The sequence below is a fragment of the Fragaria vesca genome, linkage group LG2 (genome assembly GCF_000184155.1).
Source record: "Fragaria vesca subsp. vesca linkage group LG2, FraVesHawaii_1.0, whole genome shotgun sequence".
Taxonomy (NCBI): domain Eukaryota; kingdom Viridiplantae; phylum Streptophyta; class Magnoliopsida; order Rosales; family Rosaceae; genus Fragaria; species Fragaria vesca.
In genome coordinates, this window is record NC_020492.1 from 26,262,675 (window position 1) to 26,271,828 (window position 9,154).

General features: G+C 39.2%; 1 non-coding gene across 3 annotated transcripts; it reads right to left on the reverse strand.

Annotated features, from left to right (window-relative positions):
- Window positions 1-5,524: 5,524 nt before the first annotated feature.
- LOC101298283 lies at window positions 5,525-7,312 on the reverse strand. Of its 3 annotated transcripts, XR_184053.1 has the most exons (6): window positions 7,006-7,312; window positions 6,624-6,675; window positions 6,129-6,209; window positions 5,920-5,973; window positions 5,698-5,808; window positions 5,525-5,560 (listed from the first exon to the last, which is right to left on the reverse strand). It is a non-coding gene; the product is annotated as an uncharacterized LOC101298283 (transcript). The 3 variants fall into 3 exon arrangements; XR_184052.1 differs by lacking the exon at window positions 5,525-5,560 and having other exon boundaries at window positions 5,687-5,808; window positions 5,920-6,209; window positions 7,006-7,195; XR_184051.1 differs by lacking the exon at window positions 5,525-5,560 and having other exon boundaries at window positions 5,726-5,973.
- Between the last annotated feature and the right edge of the window lie 1,842 nt (window positions 7,313-9,154).

A 9,154-nucleotide genomic window follows, 5' to 3' on the forward strand; every position in this document is an offset into this window, starting at 1 on the left:
CTCTCTCTCTCTCTCTCTCTCTCTCTCTCTCTCTCTCTCTCTCTCTCTCTCTCTCTCTCTCTCTCTCTCTCTCTCTCTCGCTCTCTCTCTCTCTCACTGCATTGAGCTAAGCTATGGTGGCCGCGCTGAAGTGCTGGTCGAAGAAGACATGGTGGAGCAGGCCGTGCTGATGAGGACGGAGGACAAATTGGAGGGGATGAGTCAAGGAGTCATCGGCGATGCAGAAGAAGCTGTAGAGGCTGAGCAGGAACGTCTCCGAGGCAATCGCGTCACTTAAGAACTCATTGAATCTTGACTCAGCTACTGAGTTGCAAATGACGTCGTCTAAGATCGATAGATGTAGGAAGGGGTGTGGGGGAGCGTGGTGAGGAATCTTACTCAGCTCTATCCGGGGAGTCAGTTACCGGAGAAACTCGTCTATAATCTTCACAAGCATTATGATTCTCTTCCCCTCAGGTTAATTTCAGAGCTTTTTTACTTAGATTTAATTAATTTTTGAACAGCTATTCTCAGGCCGAGTTTGAGATGAAAGAAGTGTTTCTTCATATAAAATTGATAGAGCAGGCAGCAGTGGATGACTACCCTACAATGTTGATTCAAGAGGTTTCAGAGAATGAAGCTCAGGGGCCTGTATACAAGTTCACATTTGCTTGTAACTTTACGGTTTCGCGACCGGTGATGTCTGATGCGCTTGAAACGGCATCCATTTGCTGTAAGAAGGTACAGATCTTTGAGAAGAAGGGATGTACTCTCAGCATTATTCTTCTTCTAGTTCAAGGCGGGCAGGAGAAGTCGTTCAAAAGTAGTTTTATTGGGGGTCAGTTACTGGTTATTGGGGGTCAGTAACTCAATTACTAGAGGTCAGTAACTAGTCAGTGGGGGTCAGCAACTGGTTACTGGGTGTCAGTAACTGGTTACTAGGTGTCAGTAACTGGTTGTTGGGGGTTAGTAACTGGTTACTATGGGTCATTAACTGGTCACTTGCTGGTTATTGGGGGTCAGTAACTGGTTATTAGGGAAATTCCGATGACCGGAGTCCGGCAGTCGAGGAAATTTTAGTGACCGGAGTCTGGCTGCCGGTGACCAGAGTCCAAGGTTCCAACCAAGTCTTTTCATGTTGAAGAGGTGGGGGCAAAATAGTTTTAAAATAATATAGTTTGTTAAGACTTTAGTAAAGATTTGGCCATTTGGGCACAAAAAGAGTTTACTTTCATTCAAATGGGCTTATAGAAAAGATTGTTATTGGAATGGGCAATAAATGGTTACAATTAGTACCAAATGGGCATTTTCCTTAAACTATATTATTTTAAGATTATTTTGCCCTCACCCCTTAAACATGCATAGAGAGAAAATGGAAGTGAGAAAACTTGGCCGGAATCTCATCGGACTCCGGTCACCGACCTCCAGATTTCTCCGATCACCAGTGACTCAGTTACTGGCCCCCAATAATCAGTTACTGACCCCCAATAATCGGGTACTGACCCAAATAACTTGGTTACTGACCCCTAATAATCAGTTACTAACCCCCAATAATCAATTACCGGCCCCAATAGTTTGTTATTGATCCCTAGTAATCGAGTTACTAACCCCCAATAATCCCTAATAATCAGTTACCGACCCCAGTAATCAATTATTGATCTCAGTAATTAAGTTACTGACCCCAAATAATCGTGTTACTGACCCATAATAATCAGTCAAAACACTATAAAACAAAAAATATAAAAAAAAAAAATAAAGAAGAAGCTTTAAAAGATTACTGACTTCCAGTAACACTTTATAAATTATTAATCCTACAAATGGTAAAGGCTATATAAGAAATATAGAATGGAAGCAGAGCACTACAACTTCCCCAATTCAATCACGTAGTCCACTATCTATCCTACTGAGACATTCAATCATTATTAGCAAATGATAATCATTTCCACTCATCATATAAAACTTCGCGAACAACTTACCCAATTCTATACAATTCAATTGTATAAAAACTTCGCAAACAACTTCCCATTTTGTTCATGGTGCTTCACTGGATAATCATTTGTGAGGTCACAATTGAGTTCAAACATCTATGAACCAGCTTGTCGTCAAAGGGATGCAAAGGCACGATCTGGATCTCCGTCGCAGAACCTCGAGAACAAAGCCACGGCCTCTGAGTCCACCGTCCAAGGCGGTCGTGGTGACGAGACGGAGATCGGCAAGCTCGGCTCACATCGCTTTGTGTAAACAAACCAGCAACAGATAGGCGATTGCGCGCCAACGCCTTTGTTTTGCAGATCGGAGATCGGAGCTCGGCTGCTTGGAGATCAGATCTTCTCCTCGAGCCACAGGCAAATCGGCTCACCGGCAAAGGCGCGTTGGACTGAGACGGCATGAAGATGCTTGGAGTTGGAGATCAGAGCTCCTCCTCGTGGCTTGCCGGCGACGATTCACTGCTCCATGGCTTGCCGGCGAAGACGCACTGCTCCGTGGCTTGCCGGCGACGACGCACTCCTCCTCGTGGCTTGCCAGCGAGTGACAATGTAGAGAGAGAGAGAGAGAGAGAGAGGAGAGAGGTAGAGATATAGAATTAAGGGTATGAGTGTCTTTTTAACTAATTTTATTGGAATTGGCTCATGAAACAGATTTTCATTTGACTGGACCATGATTTAATTATTTTTGTACAAATGGTCATTATCCCTAAGTATTTTGAGTGTGAATAATAATTTTATATATTAATAAAATTATGATTAAATAAACAAAATGACATATTAAAATTGATTGATTTAGTTCACGACTTAAAATTCAATGGCTAGGAATTTTTTTTTTTTTTATGTGACATGTTAAACAAAGGATTGGTATGTATAAGAAACTTTTTGATTTTTCCTTTTTCCGTTTGAACTTTTTATTTACAAAAAATTGGTTTTCAAATAGTTATAATTTTAATGGTAACAAGATGACAAGATGTATAACTGCGAGGCCGTTGGATTTACATCAATAATTAAACCAAAGGTATAGATTTAATGACCTTAGGTTTAAATTAAAGCTTAAAATGAGCCATAGAGCGTCGACATGTGGCAGTGGGCCTTATGTTTGTAGCAAAACACTCGCCCGCACACGCAAGATACTGGACAGAAGCATTCGTGCTTCTCACGCACAGGCCAAGCGCGTCAATAATGAGTAGCAGTTGTTGGGGCCACGCTGAGCTCGTGGCTTATGTCATCATCTGTGTGGGCTCGTGTTGACATGGAATCGAAGGCCTGGGTCTTCAGAAATGGAGGCCTGGGTCATAGGTCTGACCCAGGTGAAGACCCCATGAAGGCCTGGGTTAAAAAAAGTTTGTGGGTGGACTTGGTTTTTTTTTTGTTGGGTCTTCCTTTAAGGTGGTTGAAGGCCTAGGTCATATTTTGGAGGTAGGGGTGGACTTGCTCTAAGAAAACACCGATGATCACACCAATAGTCCATGGACAAGACACCAACCATGACCCAACTAAAACCACCAACCAAAACCAACACCCTAAGAGAAAGTCCACCCCTTGCAAATAATTCAACCTGGGTCATTTGACACCTAGGCAAAGTGAACCAAGTTTTTTTTTCCCTCCTTCCACCCATGAAAATGGGCTCCTTTCTAGAATGACCCAGGTCAGATGTTGGGTTAACCAACTGACCCAGGTCACTTGCTAATTCGACCCAGAGTGACTTGAGCCACATCAACGTGAAGGCCTAACGTGGCTGACGTCACCAACGAGTGGAGAAAAGCCAAACGCATCAGGACACCCGCGTTAAAGACACAGACCAATGGCGTCGCTTCGTTGCCGCGTGAAGAACAAAATTTTGTCACGACATGTGAAGAGCGAGAAATTTTTGAATGCTACAGGAGGACTATGTGGCAGTATAACGTGTTCCTACATTCCAATCAAATATTGACACATATTTATTACAACTAAAATATATGCTAAGGTTTTTCTCTTTTTTGTGAAATGACCTTCATGGGTCTTTGTTGAGTTTGGACTAGAGATTAGGGTTTGGGGTTAGGGTTTAGGTTTAAGGTTTAGGGGTTAGGGGTTAGGGGTTAGGGTCTAGGGTTTAGAGTTTATAGTTTAGGGTTAAAAAGCAACAACAAATCCAAAATTGTTTTTGACAAAATAGCCGATGTAATTTTTCTTTATTAAAATCCATGTGTCAATATTTGATTGGAATTTAGGACCACGTCATATTGCCACGTACTGCTACGTAGTCCTCCCATAGTGTTGAAAAATTTCTCGTGAAGAGCTGTCCCACACCAACACGCCGATGCAAATTTACCGACCACTCTTATTTGCCACCCTTATGCCCACCACATAGATTTGATACCATGTGTTCTTTCTTTTAACCATCTCTGATCATGGATAATTATATAAAATTTTAATAAAAAAATTCTGTTTTCTTTTAATTTTAACTTTAACTCTAACTCACTTATAAAAAAAACTAAAAGAATCTCCATGTATTCTGTGGACTCCAAGACTAAAATTCCAAACAAAAAAAAGGGACTCCAAGACTAAATTCAGACGATTTCGAGTAAACCCAGACGTCCTTTGGCTTTCTCTTCCCTTCTCTCAAAAATAAGGGATATGCAAATTTTTCTGTAAGTTTTCTGAATGGAACATAGATTTGTTTCATTGTGGGATTGCTTTAGTCTTACTATCTGTAAACCCATGCCTCTCGTTCGTGTTTTTGTTGATTAATCCCTACTTGTATTAACACTCAGAATGGCATGTTAGCATTCACATCAGTTGAAATAGATTTGACAAAAATGGTTTGCTTGGTCTAGACTATAGAATATTGTTATCTTGTTGATGAATTGAGTTCTAGATACTTAACCTTTTATTAGATTTAACCTTCCACTACAAAACCTTTTATTAGATTTAACCTTCCACTACAAAAAATATGCCCAACAACCACGTTTTTTATTCGTGCGCATTGGCACAAATGCCCACGTTTGTTTGTGGCCATAGCTAACAGCCACGATGCAGCAACATATAAATGGAACGTGGGCTTTACTGCTGTGGGTATTGGTATTTTCTACCACATATCCAATAGTTTTGTGACATTCTTAAAAAGGGGCCCACTTTGTAGAAAACAAAGCAAACAGTCTCACACTTGCATCATTCGTGGTTGCCTCAAGAATATTTTATTTTGTCAATTACCCTCCCACAATTATCAAGCATTCGTGACTTCTATCGTATTAATTCAAAAAAAAAAAAAAAAAAAAAAAAAAACTCTTCCTGATTACTGGAGTCTGGAACCCAGGAACAGTGATTCAAATTCAATCAAAGATATAATGAAACCAATGTTATGCTAACAAAACTCATTGTTATCAATTTCTAGCAACCAAGAACACCTAATCTTCTATTCAAAAAAAATCACACCTAATCTAATTAACAGAAGCATGGTTACAGATTGTTAAAAGTTCCTTTTCTTGCATTCGTGACAAGTTCCCTGCAACTACAAATTCATTTTACTCTCAGCCTGCAGATTTTTCTGGAGATGTTGTTTCTTGAAAATTACACTACATAGTCTCAGCTGCATACACCTCACAATAAGTGTCCTGAAACATATCAGATACAATTACATTCTTCACATCAAACATATAGATGACATCGTATAATAATAGAAAGTAAAATCCAGTAGTTTGCAATCTCGAGAATACATTTCTCAATAACAGATAGTTCATAGTTCACTTACCCATTTTCTTCATAGACTTCAAACTGAACAAAAATCAGAAATAACAAAAAGGTCACCAAATGGTGCCAATGAACCTACCCTTTTCCTATAGTTGATCCAATATGAAGTCACCTAAAAGCTCACAATGAAATACACACCATTAGATATATACTCCATCAAATTTTTGTGCATGTGTTGCAAAAGAAAATAAACAATGACATGCACAGATATTAGAACCCATACCTTAACCTAAAAATCTTTCATTGCTCATTTGGAAAAGAGGGTTTGTAGTTTTACCTACAAGAAATGACGGATATGATTGCAGCAAGGAATTTAAACAAAATGCCTAAGAACTAAACATTATAGAGTTTATAAGAAGACTCTCAGAAGCATAAGGATTCAAGTATTGAAAATTATGGCAAGTCACATATGAAGGTCTAGAAACACGATACCAAGGTTCCGTCATAGATATCCTCCACCAAAGTATACAGAGCAAAAGATGATATGATGAAGGCTAGCAACATTGAGAACTCCTGTTTAAAATATGTAAACGGAACAATTTGTAACTTAAAGCTTCAATCCACTATGATGAAAAATTGAAAAGTAAGAAATTAATGCTAAAGAACAACTGAGAGACACACTTGAAGTCTCTTTTTTCTTTCCCTGTATTCAGGCAAAATGTAAAGTTCTTTATGACACAAAAACAAATCCAAGATCAGAGGACTAGCATAGACCATTCCAAGATAGTATCGTCAAGAGGAGACATTCAATTTAGATTAATCCTAACATAGTAACTTTTCTAGACTTATTGCTTTTAGTAACAAAAGAACCAAAACAATCTCCTTATAATACACCATCAATGTCGACCACCTAAAAATTGAATATTTTACAAGAGATGCTTACTGATAAATCAAATCATAAAAACATTAGAGGATTCAATAACTAACCCCGTGGATGCCGCCGAATCTTTCCATTGCTGGTGCCAATTCAAGGGTGAAGCTGAAAGAAACAAGTAGGTATTCAGCTTATGATAAGAACTGCAAATTTAAACAAAATACTCTTTCTAAATACTCTTTCTTTCTGTCACCCATATCAAATTTTTCAACTATGCTTTCTTGTAGTAAGACTTGTTGAAGACTTCCAAGAAAGACATGTAATTGCTTCTTCCAATCTCAAATTCTTTCACATCCGAAGAGCCCAATTCTTACCTGCTCCCGGTCGAACAAAACTTGGATTTCAATTTTCGCGACAGAAAACAAGAATGATTCAGAAATAAATTATGGCTTAAAACTTAACTAACATAAAACAGAAGGGATCAATCGAACTCACAGTTTCAGAGAGAGAGGAAATCGATTACGGGATTGTTTCTCGCCAATTTCAATAGATAGAGAGGCCATTTTTAGGGTTCGTAAAGAGTAGAAAGGGGATCTTGAGAAACTGAGAAAGGAAGAGACTTGACCAAAAACATGTTTACTGGGTGCATGTAAATTTGGTAGTGAATAAGTGGTGCTGTTTTTTTTGTTGGGTTACTCACGAATCCACACAATTGTGAGAAATTTTTCTGGGTTACTCACGGATCTACACAATTGTGAGAAATTTAAAATTAAGAGAAAGAATTTATATAACATATTGGGTTGATTTCAGAGAAGATTACCCCACAAGGGTAGTAAAAACTATAATTTTATAAAACATATCCGGAAAGCGCTGGACTACCTGTACGCCGGAGTGGGCCTGAGACAGGTGGCTCCATATTGTTCACATAATACAAAATTCAGAGATACTGAAAATCAATTACGAGAGCTTAACATCTTTGTCAACCTCCACGCCAAAAGCTTCTTTTGTGAGTCCGATTTCTCCTACCTCCACCACTATTGTCTCGATTGGTAGCTCAAGCGCTCGCCGTCTCAATCGAGTATAGGCTCCCTGGAAAGCCATAAATCTCTCTCTCAGCACGTCAAGGCCGGAGGTGGAGTCAATTTCAAGGGTCGGAGGACGGCTCTTTGACGAAGATGATGATTGGGTCTAAACGCGGCAGAGGAACTCGATCGATGTCGATTCAAATCGAGACGCGCCGGAGAGGCACTCAGAGCCATTATTTCCGACGAAGCTATGAGCTCTGACCATGCCAGTACATGGACGATAGATCTTAACTAAACACACTAACACAGAGATATGAGTTCTGACCATGCCATGCTGTTCATATCCTCCTATATAAACCTTCATCAAGATAATATATTCACTCATTCCATATAAAGTTATAAACCTTAATTTATCGACTCAAGTTCTTTGGTTCCAAAACCAAAATGGGCGATCCAACCCCACTTCTCTCCGAATTATCAGAACCCCCTCTGCTACAAAAACACCTTCCCTCCCTGGACTCCACCATCGAACTTTGCCTCGGAGATTTCGGATGGGCTCAGTTCCTCTAAGCCATCATAGTCTCCTTTTCATTGTTCTTCGACGCCCATCAAACTTTCATCACCGTCTTCACTGACGCCGAGCCCAATTGGCACTGTACTAGTATGTGAATAATCATCATCACCACCTGATCAATTTGATGAGAACTGATTATCATAGTCCTATTGAATAAGAAGTTATATTGTTGTCCTTCAGTGGACTGGGTGAAAACTGATTTTTACTGGGTCAAAAGAACTTACATTTTTACTAGGCGTGCGCTACCCAGGGCGTTTTGTAGCTTTTGCCAACATATCCACCATTTGTGGTAAATGTGACAATATAAACACCATCATGGTGGGGGCACTACATCCACAGTGCAAAACAGTAACACATTCCACAATTTGGCAAACAATCGTGTCGAAGAAGTGGCCTTTGAGCACCTTTTTTTGTAGTGTTCAAATGCTGGACTTTGTTGGGTCGAATCTAAAAAGTTCAAAAACTGATATTGGTTTTGGTTGAAAAAGCTCTTGACAGTATGAAAGGCGCGCACTCAGCATGGTATATAGCAGCTAACTCTTTGATCAAGAACTTTCTTCTTATAATGCCAATAATTCGGCTGGGATCGAATGGGAGAGCAAGAACGGGAGGATAATTGATTTGAATGGAGGGTGGTTGCTCATCAGAAGGAGGAGCTTCTTCTTGATGTTCTTGTCCTTGCTCATCAGAACGAGCCAGAAACTCACTGATTTTCGAAACTCAACCACCGATTTGGCTTTATTTTTTTTACGTCAAAAGTTAAAATTAAAATGAAAAGAAAATAGAATTATAGAGTTTATTGTTATAATTAGAGTAAATGACACTTCAGTACTAATTTAAGCTTCTTTTTGCCCATTTAAATGTTTTTAAAAGAAATGTGTCCACTTCAATATAAGGTGTGTGAAATGTGTCTTATTGGACAAAACTTTTCTAATGGGCCCACTTTTAACAATTTTTTCTGTCAAAAATACCCTCAACCCGTGGACTATATATACCAGACGAGATCCATTTTCAAATTTCTGTTTTGTAAGAGAGAGAAAGTTTA